The sequence below is a fragment of the Macrobrachium rosenbergii genome, chromosome 13 (genome assembly GCF_040412425.1).
Source record: "Macrobrachium rosenbergii isolate ZJJX-2024 chromosome 13, ASM4041242v1, whole genome shotgun sequence".
Taxonomy (NCBI): domain Eukaryota; kingdom Metazoa; phylum Arthropoda; class Malacostraca; order Decapoda; family Palaemonidae; genus Macrobrachium; species Macrobrachium rosenbergii.
Genome location: NC_089753.1, coordinates 12,163,513 through 12,178,891, shown reverse-complemented (window position 1 = coordinate 12,178,891; position 15,379 = coordinate 12,163,513). Strand labels below are relative to the sequence as shown.

Sequence of the window (15,379 nt, the reverse complement as noted above, 5' to 3'; positions counted from 1 at the left end):
GACTCATCCTGCTCTTCCTGAAGAGGGCTCTTCTGGTACACGTCCGCATCCCCTTCACCCTCCTTCACCACATCAACCTTCATGTCAACGTTCTCCTAAGGATGTTCAGGGATCATGTTCTGGAATTCGGTGTTCCAGGAGCCCTGTCTTCCAGCCTAGACGTTCCTCTCATTCTCCTGGGGAGACCCATAGTAGGCGTTCCTGCTCCAGCCTTTGGGTGGTTGAGCCCACTCGTGCGGAAGATCATGCCTGTGTTCCTGAGCATCGCTGTCATGTACAGAAGAGCACGTCCAAGCTCTTACTCCAGTTCCTTTACAACCTTCTGGTAAGGGATGCTTTGTCAGCCCTACACGTCCGAGTGTAGGCTCTCATCCGTCTCCTCGCTCTAATCCCTCCAGAGCAGATGATGTTCATCTTCCCAGTTACTCCCTCACGCCCGTGTGTCGACCCATGTCCGTCCACTGAGTTTTTGTGTGGTGTATCGGTCTCTCGTTCTATCAAGAGGGATGCGGCTCAAGATAGTTTCCCCTCGACATCCACTGGTGTTCATTCTCTGAGGAAGGTTTTAGGTCCAGAAAGGGCCTACCTCCAGTCTTAGCCAAGAATGTTTTGGATTCTTCTGAGTTTGTCGACAGATCAGGTAGGGACTCCCAGGGACAGGAGGTGGAAGATGTAGAAAACCAGGAGTTTTGTACTACATCCTTACAGAGAGGTGGTTGGGATAATCCGTGAATATAACAATCTTGTGCAAGAGGATGTGACAGGTTCCTTAGATTTTTCCACGGGAATAGAAGCTCTCCTTAGGCTGAGGAAAGAATCGAAGGCTTCTATTGGACTACCATGTTCTAATCATGTGGATTATATCCTTAATCATGTAAATTCTCTCATCTCTGGACGGGAAAACTCCTTGCATTCTAGCAGAATGTTCAAGCTTCTTCCTACTCCTCTCCCTCGGCATAAACGTTTCTACACTACTCCTAATGTTGCACTTCTACCTTGACAGCTAGATGCAGATGTGCCTCAATTGGCTCCTGGAGTTTCCTTAGACCAGATTTGGGCAGAAGGTCCTTCCTTCACCTCTCAGGAAGCTACCTCTTTGGAGTCATTCACCTCTTCTGCCTTCCAAGCAGTTTCTTTGTTAGACTTGTGGTCAATGGCGGTGGCCAAGATCCCGTCCTCTGCTCTTGGTGCTTCCAAAGATAATAATTCATACCTTAAGCTTTTGCAGTCGGGCAGTAGAGCCATTTTGCATTTGGCTCATTTAACTGCGACCATTTGGGTGAATATTTTGCTCAAGAGAAGGGATGCCACACTTACCAATATCTCTAGATTCATTAGATCGGATTCTATGTTAGCCCTGAGAAACAGTGACATCCTCAACACTTGGTCTCTTTTCCCTAAAGATCGGTTGGACTTAGCCATAGATAGGCTGCGAGCTGATAATAATGATCAGCTGGTTCATCAAGCCGTCTCTAAGTCATCTAATCCTTCTCTTTTGGTACCTCAAAGCCCAGATCTTCAGCTCCCCCCAGGAAGACTGCAGTTGCCTCTTCATCCAGCAAGTACGGGCAGGCTCCTGTTGCAGCAACCACAAGAGTTCCCAGCAGCATCCCTTTCAGCCCCTGTTCCTCTAAGCCAGCAAGAAGCTCTAGAGGTAAGGCAAGAGGTTCTAAGCGATAGAGTAGGCAGCCCTCCCAACAAGTCATCACCGGTGGGGGTGCCTGGCAAGCCATTGGGCTATGTGGTGGGCCTTCAGGGCGGAAGAATGTGTAGCAGATGTTCTTCAGGTGGGGTACCTACTACCCTTCAACTTTCCTCCTCCTGTTTCCGTTCAGCCTCTTCTTCTTCATCTGACGTACGGTCTCGGCTCATTGAAAGCAACGTGGCGAAGATGATGGAGAAAGGGGCAGTGGAAATGGTAGAGCATCCTTCTCCAGGTTTTTACAGTCAGGTCTTTCTCGTTCCCAAGGTGATTGGCGGCCAGTGACAGATCTGTCAACCCAGAACCTCTACATCAGGGAGACCCGATTCGGGATGGAGACTCCTCAAATGGTGTTAGCAGCCATCAGGAAGAACGACTTTCTGCTTTCAATATACCTGAAGGATGCGTACTCCCAGATTTCGAGTCATCCTTCCTCCAGGAAGTTACTCTGCTTCAGCCTGGGGGAATCAGTTTTCCAGTTCAAAGTCTTGTGCTTCAGCCACTTAAGAGCCCCTCAAGTTTTCATGAGAGCACTCGCCCTCGTTTCATCGTGGGCCCACTCCCAGGGGGTTCACCTTCTCAGATACCTCAACGACCGACTGGTCTTGGCGGGGTCTCGGGAAAAGTTAATCCAAGACAGGGACCGTCTTCTTCAGTTTTGTCGCGACTTAGGCATCGTAGTCAATTTGGAGAAGTTGCATCTCATTCCCAGTCAGAAGATTCTTTACCTGGGCATGTTCATAGACACAGTCTCATCGAGGGTTTTCCCGTCAGACCAGAGAATGGGAAAGTTCAAAGCTGTAGCTCGGTCCTTCCTCTCAGAGTAGTCCCAGCCACTCGTCAGTGGTAGGTGATGCTGGGTCTGTCAATCTCCCAAAAGAAGTTGGTCCCTCACGGTCGTCTACATCTTCGGTCTCTGCAATGGAGGCTGAAAGAGTTTTGGTCCCCTGCAAGGGATCCTCCTCATTTTCTAGTTCCAATGTTGCAGGAAGTAAGAGAGGACCTGTCTTGGTGGTTGGACGACAAGAACTTGTCCATAGGGGTGCCTCTTCATTCTCCTCCTCCAGAGGTCCTCTTGTTCTCAGATGCCTCGTGTGAGGGTTGAGGAGTGTATTTGGAAGGTCTTGTAACATCCAGAGTGTGGACTCCACAAGAGAGGCAGCTTCACGTGAATGTTCTGGAGCTCAAGACTGCCTTCCTAGCTCTCCAGCAATTTCAGGAGAGGCTGAAGGGGCACCCCATGGTGCTCATGTCAGACAACACCACAGTGGTGCTCCTTCGTCAATGGGCAATAGATTATTCAGTGGATCTCTCTGCCAGGTATATCCCAGGCAGGAGGAATGTAGTGGCGGACAACCTGAGTCATTGGAGTCAGGTCATAGGGACAGAGTAGTCTCTGCACCAGGACATTGCAAACATGCTCTTTCATCGGTGGGGAAGACCTTCAATAGACCTGATCGCAACGAGGTTCAACAGAAAAACTAGAGGTCTTCTGTTCCATGGTTCCAGATCCATTTGCCGTGGAAGAGGATGCCCTGCAACACCCCTGGGACAATCTCGAGGCTTATGCCTCCCCTCCATTTTGCCTAATCCGTCAAGTTGTGAACAGGGTAATGGCTTCTCAGAACCTCAGAATGACCCTAGTTGCCCCCACGTGGCCCCACGCAGAACAGTTCCCTAATCTCCTAACCCTTGCTGCCAGAAGTTCTGAGGGAGTTTCCTCTGTGGCACAACCTTCTGTGTCAACCTCACTTCCAGAGATTCCACCATTCAGTAGAGTCCCTATCTCTTCACAGCTGGAGACCATCCAGTATATCTCCTCCAAGCAAGAGGCTTTTCTCGCAGAGCACCATCGGAGATATCTGGCTATCTCAGAAGACCTTCCTCAGCCACATACCAAAGCGAGTGGGCTGTTTACTGTGATTGGTGTCAGCAACGGGGTCTCTCTCCAATCAGAACTTCTGTTCAGCAGGTAGCAGATTTCCTTGATTTTCTCCGCAGAGAGAAACAACTTTGTGTCATCCATCAAGGGCTACAGAGTTGCCTTGAGTGCAGATTTATGTATGAAGGATGTCGATCTTTCTTCTTTGTGGGAGATCTCAATGCTTCTCAACAGCTTTGAGTGATCTTGTCCTCCATGAGAGCTTAGAACACCCAGTTCAGACCTGACTTTGGTACTGGGCAGCCCCATTTGAGCCTCTACGTTGTGCATCAGATAGGAACCTGACTCTCAAGACGGTTTTCCTGCTGGCCCTAGCCTCCTTGAAGCAAGTTGGTGAACTCCATGGTCTATCCTATGATGTCAAGCATACGAGGGGTTGGATGTCCGTAGACTTTGAATTTGTCCAAGAATTCGTGGCTGAGACCCAAAACCCTCTTGTCGTGATGACAGATTTGATTCCTTCTCAATTCCGTCTATTAACGACCTTGTTGACAACAAGCAGAAGAACTGCTCCTTTGCCCTGCCAGAGCACTACACTGTTACCTGAAAAGGACTCGCCATCTCCGACCAGGGTACCGAAGACTTTTCCATAGCACTGCCCCAGGTCAAGAAAGAACTGTCCAAGAATACGATCTCCTTTTGGCTACATGAGACTATCAGACAAGCCTATGGTTCGACTTCATGCTACAATCCTAACACAGTGCATGCAAGAGTACATGATGTTTGGGGGTTAGGCTGTTCTTTGGCATTCAGAAAGAACTTGTCTTTTCAAAGGATTTTGAAGGCTAACACATGGCTTCATCAGACCACCTTCTGTCTGCAGGACATTGCCCACAGGTCCTTGGACACTTTTTTCTTGGGTCCGGTGATGGCTGCTCAACAGGTTGCTTAACTCATCCAGTGCCCCTAGTGGAATAGTTTGTATCTTACCCAAGATGGTGGTATGAAAGTGAGATGAATGGGATGGCTGGTCGCCTTTAGTTTCCTTTCTTTTCTTCTCTGCCCAGTGGGCAAAGAATCATTCCATCATGTGCTGGATCAGGTCTGATACAGGTGAGACGGCCTTTTTATTCAAATTTTGCTTATTCCTACACGAATATAAAACTTTGGCAAAAGCAAATTCCTCTTCTCTCTATCAAGGGGAGAGAGGATTGATAGCAAACTACTTGTGGCTACGAAGGTTTGTAATCTACAGATATAGTTTTTTCACTTCTTCCTACATTGTCTCGTCACATTGTACGTAATCCCAGAAGTCTGACTGTTAAACAGTGTAATCACTTATTTATTACGTCAGAGGCTTTGGTTCCCTTCCATAGGCTTCTATAAGCCAGGAAGAGTTACCAAGTGTACTGAACCACCAGTTGGTTCCAGACTTTCTTTCCTCCCTCCAAAAGTGAGTCTATCCATAAGTTAAGACTCAAGGTTTGTTCCACATATGAACAAATGACAAATTTTTTATTAATTTATATTTTTCACAGCTAGCAAACCTGCGGTCTTAACTTATAGGGCCCACCTCTAGCTATCCCTCAATCAAGTTCCCTGAGATGGAAGAAACTGAGGCATCATTCCTTCGATGCATACGCGAAGAAACTTGACAGTTGCCACCTAGGCCTATCAGCCTACCTCGTTGCCACCAATTCCTTGTTTGTTATTTTTACTGGTTTCCAGCTGGCGCAAGAAGAATTATCCATAAGTTAAGACCACAGGTTTGTTAGCTATGAAAAATACAAATTGACTAAAAAATTTGTCATTTTATGTACAGTGTATCTTTCTTGTACTGTATAGGGTTAGACATGAAAGAATGTTCCCCGTCTTATCCATCTGGTCCAAGTCTTCTGCTACCAAATATAGGTTTTTTTCTGCGTCAAAACCTGCTTTCTCTAGTCTCATCCATCTGTGACATTTCTCTATTACTTTTTCACCCTTTCTAGGCCAGCCCTGTAACTCTGGCTTTGGATTCTCATTAAACTACTTCTTTATCTCATAAAATCTGGGTGTCCCTGCTGATTTTCATCTTATTCCCACAGCTACTAGCATTTCGCAGCAACTGGAACTCTACCAATCTCATCACATACCCAACTATCTGGATCTTTTGAGATATCCATTGATTTTGAAGGATATCTTTGAGCAAATTCCTCATTTGTGGTGGGATTTTCCCAATGAACTCCACCCATAACTCAGTAATTTGTTGTAAAGTCATTTTCTAGTCTCCTCCATTTTCAATGTAAATGCCCATGTGTCTGCTGCAGATAGTAGAAACCCCTTAATTATACATCATGAATTCCTGCTAGTAATTTCACAATACCTTTTCACTTCATCCATGCTGCTATTGCTAGTTTTTTTTTTGCTCTTTCAATGTCATATTCACAGTTAATGAGGCCCTATGTTATTCTCTCTTGTTGCACTGATTTATATAATCTATATACTGATTATGAAGCCTGTTTATCACATCCTTTACAGTTACTCTCAATGTTTTCTCCTTCACATAAGAAATAGAATGCACAAACATTGCTTCAGGTAAAGCAGCAGCTAAACAAGAGAAAGAAAAGTTAAGCTTGCCTCACCTTTCTCAGTGCTTGGATGAGAGAAGTCTTGGGCAGCGAAGCCCTCTACAATAATTACTGAATATAATGAGGACTGTGTAAACACTGCCTGAGATGGATTGTCTCACATGGTTTATAACATAATAAAGTAGGCTACAAAAATAAAATCTGAACTGTGAAGATAAATTCTACTACAAAGTTACTAGATCCCTGCCATACCCATGAGCAGCTAATAATGAATGTCAGATGGCAAAGAACAAAACACAAAAAAATCCTATAAATTATTTATTGTCTACCATTACCAATTTTTGCCCAAAAAATATAAATACTATGCATTTGTCATAAATTCTCAGTCACCAAAAATTCAATCATTGTAACCCTAAGCATAAGACTGGAAGTTTATTGTATTCCTTGCATGTATCAATTCTTTCGTGTTAAAGGAACAGTGATGATGTGTGCATAAAATGTAAAAATTTGAGAATTTGAGGAATAATATTGCAACTAATCCACAAAAGAGAAAACTGACAAAAATATCAACGATGAACGAGGAATACAGGTGTTGTATATCAGATGGCTAAAAAACTTCCTCTCAAGAAGTAAAAGGGGTAGTATTTGTTCTCTCCATATGAATCTTTCTTCTAACTCTATATAAACTGAAATGTTTTTTTCTTTGCTATTGCCAATTTTCCAGAAGTCCAACCACTGAATAGTCACAGTCTGGAAGACTGGATTGTGCTACAGTACTGGAATGAGTTTAAAATTATTCCTGGTATCAGTGAAGACATTTCTTTTAGAAAACCTATATGCCATCACCATCTAACAAAAGATGAAAATGGCAAAACAATGAGATTTCTGGGTTATACGACCTTTGTCACCCGGTGAAATAACCATTCAGCACTTATTTCTAGGTAAATCCATTGCTAAATATACCAGAGAAAAAAGCTAAATGCAAAGCTGGAGTTTCTAGCCCCGTGCGAGCTCCATAAAATGGAGTCGTGTATATGAAAGGGCGAGATTGTCACAATCACAGGCCTCCGCCCTGTAGACATTCCCAATGTCAAAAGTCCTCCAGAGCGAGGTGCCGATACAACGCCTGCACCGCTCGCAGATTATCAACAAACCAGCGCCACCTGCATTCCATTTTAGCGTCCTTTTCCGTTGTGTTTTGGTTGGTGCGCTTATTTTGTGCCTTTTTCCTTGAAGTATGGCTTCGTCTCAGGATTTATCATCCCCTAAGTTGAGTACCATCTCTTTCTTTTATTTTAGGCAGTTGGGGCTCCTTATTTCCTCCTAATTTTATAATTGGGGACATATAATTTAAGGTGGGGCCGACCTTCCTCTATAGCCTCATGTGACCTTCAGTCTCGGTGCGGGGTTTTTTGCTGGGGCTTCGCGCCCCTTCCATTTATTTATGTTCTTATGTTTTTATGTATATCCTACATAATTCATATTGGTTTAATTATTTTAGTTTTGTTACCCTTCCCTGGGAAGTGCGGGTCCTTTGTCTTAGGGCTACTGAGTTTCCCCCTCGGGCCTATCCGTTTTTTAATCAGTCTTATTTGATTTTATTTGGGACCCCACCTCCTCCAGCTCTTGGGTATTTTATTTGAGATGGTATGGTTATGCCTGTTAGTTTCATTTTATGCCTGTTAGCGCACGGATGATTTAGATATTTACAGATTTTGTTCGTTTGTTTGTTTTTAGTGAAGGTCACCATTTTCCCTCCAAGGCGCTCATTTCGCGTTGGGTTTGGTTCACCCTTCTACATGTGTCATTTATAATTTGATCTTATTTATTTTACGTTTTTGTGAGGTTAACTTTTATAGGCTAGTCTGTTAGATACCGTGTTCCCTCCTGAGCTAACCTCCCTGGCCGCTGGTTGGCTATGTTAGGTTGGCCTAGGAGTTAGGCTATTAAGAGCAATCTGTTCTCTTCCTTGGGAGGGAAGGTTAGTGTGGTAGGAGGGCCTCATGTTATGCGCTTCCCTGATGTTTGTTGTTTGGATGGAGGTGTCAGGCCTCGTTTTCCTCCCTCTCCCTGTTTCGGCCTTTCTGTGTGGGCTCCTGAGTCCTAGTAATTTTGCTAAGCTGGAATAGTGAGGGTCTCTTTCGTTGCCTACCCTTGTCCGAGCCACAGCCTTCAGGGACAGCATTCCAGCTTCCTGTGTATTCCCCCTCTCCTACCACCTTCCCCTCTCCTCCCTGCTCTTTTTCCCCTTGGTTCATTTTCGCATATTTTGTTAACTTACCAAGGCTTGAGAGCTCTTAGCCCTGATCCTTCCGTTAATAGCCTACATTCCTTACCCCTTTCCCCACATTGATTGGTTCTCCCTTGTTCTCTCTAAACAGGGCTTCCAATCTTAACCGATCGGCACCCTGTTGAGAACTTGTCTGGTGTCTGGGGTGCCTCCCCACTCCTGGCCACCATACCTTGTTTACCATTTCTTTGCGTTCTCTTTGGCCTTGAGAGGGTCCCCTGTCCTCTCTTCTTCCGTGTTAGTCGTTCGTGCATGTTCGACCCCTCGGGAGAGAAGGGTGGGCCTCATGGCGTCGGGGTGCTCTCTCACTCCCCTGGCCGCTGCTACTGGTCCCCCTCCATTGGCCTGTCCCCCTCCCTTCCCTAGCGTCAGTGTGAATGTTTTTCCCCAGCCAGGGTGTCGTTCTCTTGGACCGTCACCTGTGGGGGAAAATTTTGTCATGTAGCCAGTTAGAGTTTTCCACCTGACTGTCTTCTGTCTCATTTTCACATGTCTGCTAGTGTTTATCCTCTGTTCTATTCATTTAGAACTTTGTTCCTTTGTATCTATCTTTCCTTGACTAGTTTATTTATGTGTTTTCCGCTAGGTAGTCGGGCTTTCGTTCCCTGGTTTCTTATACCACTCCGGTGGGTATGGTGTATGGTCGGTCGGTGCTCACCCACCACCTCCGCTGTCACTGTATGTTTTCGTGACTCCCCGGCTTGGCGGAAACTCTTTGACTGTTTAATCTTAAGTTAACCATTCACGTATTTACTTGTTATTTATTAGCCATGTTATTGGCGGGACCTTTTGTTTCTCCGGATTAACTCGGCGGTCCCCTGGTTTGTTGTTATCTCTTACAGTATAAGAATGATATTTATTTCTCTTACTTTTCACCCCGGCTGACAGGGACCCGATGCAGAAAATGGATTTTGACAAAGGAAAAATCTATTTCTGGAGAGAGGACGTGTCACCTGTGACCCACCTCTGTCATGTGTTGTCTCCCCCCCATAGTAAACATCATTCTAGTGGGGTGGTGCTTTCATTGAGGGTGATTTGTGTACTGTCTGTGGAAGTGGTGCATGGGTTTACTGTGGCACCTCTCAGTGGGACTTTTGACTTTGGGATCTCTTAGGATAAGGTTCCGTGTTTATATAGTTCACCCTTTTCCATACGACCCCATCTAATTTCGCTTCTTAGTTCCAGTCTTTTCATTTAGCTTTTTCTCTGGTATCTCAGCTGAGGGACCTCTAGAAATAAGTGCTGAATGGACTTTTCTCCGGGCTGACACGGGACCCGATCCAGAAATTTTAATTTTATTTGTCATGTATAAGCTAGTTGGACCTCATCATCGTACCGGAATTTTCCGGCGGGGTCTGACCAGTCTTTTTGCATGCCCAGTCAATCTTTATTATCCTAAGACGCTACTCCGGCACCCTACTCCGGCGTGCCTTATTAGCATACTCATGTACCCATCCACTTACTGGTGGTGCGTTGTCAGGAGCAGGGGTGTACGGTGGTCCCCCAACAGGCGAGTGGGCATGAGGTCTGTAGGTCCCACTCCGATGCGCAGTTCCAAGTGGAGGATCTAGTCGTCTGGCACCCGATGGTTGTGAGGTGTGCTACGCTCTCTATGAGCGGGTTCTGGATGAATCGGTAAGCTAGAATTTTCAGTTCCGGTTCATAGTTCCTTTTGAGTTACGTCTCTTGTGGATGATTGGAAGATATCTTTTATAGTAGGAGATTTCTTTAGTTGACATTCTCCTTCTTTCAGGTTGACCGCAACTCCCGAGACTCTTTGCTCTTGACCCTCAAGACCTGGGTCAGCGGCTTTGGGAGGAACGCGTCAGGCGGGAAGCCTTATGTCCTTTCCAAGGAAATCTGCAGTGTTCTCTTCCCGGCGCCTGGATCTCAGCGTCAGTACCGGATGAAGTGGCCGCCCCTTTGATCGCTGGGATCCGGGAGATGACCCAACCCTCCCAGGAGGAAGTGGCTGCATGCGGAGAGGTTATTGAAGGTGTTGTTGCGTTAAACCTGAATTTGGAACCCATGAACGTGGACCTGGATCTCCAAGCAGGTAAGGGGGTAAGTGAGGCAGGTGATTACTTGTTCAGCTCTCCTTCTTCTTCTGCTTCCTCTTTCAGAGGGTTTGTGAAATCCTCTTGCCTTATGGACAGTGCAAGGTCTACCGTCCCTAAGGTAAAATCAATAAAAGAAAAAGACCTTGAAAACCCAGAAAGTCCGCTCCGGGGTTCCCTCGAAGACGTCACGGGCTCCTAGTCCCGTGCTGTCCTGAGCAAGGCCTCTACCTCTGGGAAGGGATCAAGAGTCAAAACAGAGTAAGGAGGTTCCCCCTCCTTCCTTTGATGCAGAAGCTTTTGCCAAGCTTCTTATGCAGAAGCTCGACGACAGGAGAGTTGATGACAAGCTGTCACAACTCTCATCTCAGCTGTCATCCTCCAATGCTTCCGTGCTTTCCCTGTCACAGCAGGTTAAGTCCCAAGGGAACTTGATCTCTGGGTTCATGACTTGTGGCGGAGCGGCCGCCGGATCCTTTTCTGTCCCGGACACTCCAGCCTTCCTCCCTTTGATAAGGGAAACCCTGGCGCCTAACTCTTTATGCTCCCCAGCATGAAGGTACTCTCACCATTGAGGGTCTAGGCACCGCAGGTTGGAGGAACTTGAGTTCTTCCCCCTGGTCTGGAGCCTCCTTACCCAGGTTAGCGCCAGGCTTATGGAGGAGGCATGGATTGGTCCGACAAGGTCCCCAAGGAGACTGTCATCTTCTCCCCGGGACCAGGCTCAGTCCTCTCTGTTACGTACTCTGACGGAGTGGCAAGCAGAGAACACTAAACTTACCCCAGCCAAGGGTACGTTCACATTGTTCTCTTTGGGGAGGCTCTCCCTACCCCTTGCACTACAAAGGTGGCCTTGCTCACTAGTCAGGCGAGCATGGAGGGCAAACCCCTTCCTCATCTCCGGGAGACAGATCCCACCTCTCTAGTCTTCCCGGAGATTCTGAGTTCTGGAAGGGAGCTCCAGCCACCTTCACAGTAACCAGGCTCGACCGGACTGCGCCTCTAACCTTTTCAGCGAGCAACTCCCTAAGATCCCGGATTTGCTCCTGAAGGCTGAAGCTGAGACTAAGGACAGGCTTAGCAGGTCCTTAAATTCTCTGACTCTGGCGAGGCAACGGTTGTATACAGCGAAGACGCTCTATTCCAGGTCCTGACAAAATCTCTCTTGGCAGGTTTTCAGCAGGACCTTCATGATTTCATCACGGCCTGGATGAACTGCGGGAAGCACATCTTTTCGGCAGCTTCTATCCGTCATGAGCCTAATAGGCTCATGAAGAGCTCCATCTGGGGAGCTAATCTCTTCCCCAAGAAGAGGTAGATGCGGTCCTAGCCTGAAGCGACTAGGGCCAATCAAAGTCTCCGCTCCGTTGGGGCCTTCCCATCCAAGCGGAAACTGGACGGAGTCCGCGGACCTCATCCCAAATCTGGGAAGAGGTTCAAGAAGTTTAAACGGCTCCTAACTCAGACTGTCTTGCAGGCTGTTCCAGGTCCTGCAGCCCGGTCAGCCTTCAACCTCCTCAGTATCCCAACCTCAGCTGATTAACAGCTGGTTCTGCCTTAGGGTTGGCGTGCTGGTTCAACCAGCTCATCAGTCCCTCGCTGCCCCCTCTTATGTCTCTTCCTGAGGCTTTCAATGCTTCATATGAAAGCCAAGGGGGCATTTCGTTCTATCCAGAATGCAAGGGAACCAGGGCCAGAGGCTATTTCAGAGGTAGGGCAGCATCTCGCTCCTCCTCCCGGGAAGAGGAGGCAGAGGTTCCAGAGGAGGCAGAGGTTCCAGAGGAGGCAGACCATCTCCCGCCCAGTGAGATCTCTCAGGTAGGTGGGAGGTTGTACCATTTTCGGGACCAATGGAGCTTCAGTCCATGGGCCCAGAGAATAGTCTCCAAAGGCCTGGGGTGGAGTTGGAGCAGAGGCCCTCCCCCTAGTCAGGTTTTCATCAATCACCGTCCAAAGCCCTGAAGGACTTTGTGAAGGATCTATTACAAAAGAGGGCAATAAATAAAGCGAGACATTTGAAGTTTCAAGGCAGACTGTTCAGTGTTCCAAAGAAAGGTTCCAGTCAACAGAGAGTAATTCTAGACTTGTCTTGTCTAAATTCTTACATTCAATGCGACAAATTTGAATGCTTACAATCTCGCAGGTTCGGACCCTACTGCCCCGTGGAGCTGTAACCACCTCTATAGATCTTTCAGACGCTTATTATCACGTCCCGATTGCGAGAAGGTTCTCTCCTTATCTGGGGTTCAGACTGGGAAAGCAAGCATACTCGTTCAGGGTCATGCCATTCGGTCTCAACATAGCCCCAGAATTTTCACCAAACTGGCAGATACGGTAGTTCAGCAACTACGGTCTCAAGGGATCATGCTGGCCGCATACCTGGGCGATTGGATCATTTGGGCACCCAACGCCAGCGAATGCGGAAAGCAACAGCCATAGTAATCGGTTTTCTGGAATCTCTAGGCTTCCAAATAAACGGAGAAATCCCGCCTAGTACCGGAGAGTCGCTTTCAATGGTTAGGGATCCAGTGGGACCTACGTTCACACAAACTATCTCTTCCGCCGGCCAAACGGAGAGAAATAGCCAAAGCAACCAGACAGTTCCTCAAGAACAAGAAAGCTTCCCGCCGTATCCAAGAAAGAGTCTTAGGCTCTCTTCAGTTTGCTTCAATAATGGATCTGCTTCTGAAAACCAAACTGAAGGATATAAACAGGGTATGGCGGAGGCGGGCCAACATCAGGTTCAGAGACAAGGTGTCTCTAATTCCGCCAATTTTGAAAAAGAGACTCCGGCCTTGGACAACAGTCAAGAGCTTATCAATTTCCCCCTCCGGCATTAGTGATTCACACCGATGCTTCTCTAAGCGGGTGGGGAGGATACTCTCAACACAAGAAAGTTCAGGGGACATGGTCCACTATGTTCCGCCAGTTCCATATCAATGTTCTGGAAGCAATGGCAGTCTTTCTAACCTTGAAGAAGCTACGTCCAAACAGTCTAATCCATATCAGACTGGTCTTGGACAGCGCAGTAGTGGTGCATTGTATAAACAGGGGAGGTTCCAAGTCGAGCCGGATCAACCAGGTTATGATAGCAATATTCTCCTTAGCAAACAAACACTGGTGGCATCTGTCTGCTACTCATCTGGCAGGAGTTCGGAATGTCATTGCAGATTCCCTATCCAGGACAACTCCGCTGGAGTCGGAATGGTCCTTGGACAAAACATCATTCGCATGGATTTGCAGTCAGGTCCCAGGTCTCAAGTAGATCTCTTTGCAACAGAATGCAACCACAAACTTCCCTTGTTATGTGGCTCCCAACCTGGACCCTCTGGCTCACTCCACAGATGCAATGTCGATAGATTGGAACAAGTGGCGGAGGATCTATCTGTTCCCTCTAGTAAACCTGTTAATGAAAGTCCTTCACAAGCTCAGGACATTCAAAGGTCAGGTGGCTCTGGTAGCTCCCAACTGGCCGAAGAGCAACTGGTTCCCGCTTCTTCTAGAGCTGAAGCTTTGGTGCTTACAGATCCCCAATCCAAAACTGACGCAAATAGTACAAACTCAGACTGTGTCAGCTTCCTCAAGAGTTCAGAATGCCCTAGCTTTATGGATTTCATGAAATTTGCAGCTCAGAAAGATGCTAATATTGATCCCAGTTAATACTTTGTTCCTAGAATCAGACAAAAGGGAATCTACTCTCAGACAATATGACTCAGCAGTTAAGAAATTAGCACTCTTCTTAAAAGAATCTGAAGCAACTATAATGACCACGAACCTAGCAATCTCATTTTTTAGGTCATTATTTGAAAAAGGTCTTGCCTCTAGTACCATTACTACAGCCAAATCAGCTTTGAAAAAGATATTTTTACATGGGTTTAATATTAATTTAACGGATTCTTATTTTTCTTCAATCCCTAGAGCATGTGCTCGTTTGAGACCAGTAACCCGTCCACACACGGTTTCCTGGTTCTTAAATGACGTCCTTAAATTAGCATCAGAAATTGATAATCAGAATTGTTCATTCTTAAGTTTGCTGAGGAAGACCTTATTCTTAATTAGTTTAGCTTCAGGTGCTAGAATTTCTGAACTGTCTGCTCTGTCTAGAGAGCCCAACCATATTGATTTCCTTCCATCAGGTGAAGTTTGCTAGCCCCTCACCTTAAGTTTCTAGCTAAGAATGAAGATCCTCGAGATAGATGGTCCCCTGGAAGGTTGTCCCCCTTCCACAAGACCTATCATTATGTCCAGTCTTTACTTTAAAGGCTTATTTAGACAGAACCTCTCACATAACTTCGGAGGGCCTCTGTTTGTGAGGAAGGTGGAGGAACTATTTCTATGAAGGCCATCAGACAACAGATTTTATATTTTATTAAACAAGCAAACCCAGACTCAGTTCCAAAGGTTCATGACATTAGGGCAGTGGCCACCTCCACTAATTATTTTCATCATATGAATTTTGAGGATCTTCAGAAATATACGGGGTGGAAATCTCCCCTGGTTTTCAAACGGCACTATATGAAATCCTTAGAAGCTCTAAAATTCACCACAGTGGCGGCAGGAAACATTGTTCCTCCCTCTAAATAATTCTTTTTATATCTCTATTCTGTCACTTTTCTCCCACCTACCTGCCTCATTTATTCCCTTTACCATCATCTCCGGGTCAGGCATACTTCACAGCCTGTCTCCTGACCATGTTGCATTTTGTCTTTGTCCCCTGTTATTAGCATTTAAGTCGTTTTTTCATGTTTTAATGTTTTCTTGTCTTATGGGACATAGTTCCCCACCTTATTATTTTATGTCTTTATATTTTTTCGATTTTGGATAATTAAAAACCAGCTTTTGGAAATATTTTATTTCTTTCCATTACAGTTTCTTTAG

General features: G+C 46.2%; 1 protein-coding gene across 2 annotated transcripts in view; it reads right to left on the bottom strand.

The window, feature by feature from the left end:
- The window catches only part of LOC136844907 (tyrosine-protein phosphatase 10D-like), a 273,677-nt gene that overhangs the window by 49,938 nt on the left and 208,360 nt on the right, over positions 1–15,379 (bottom strand). The window lies entirely within an intron of this gene.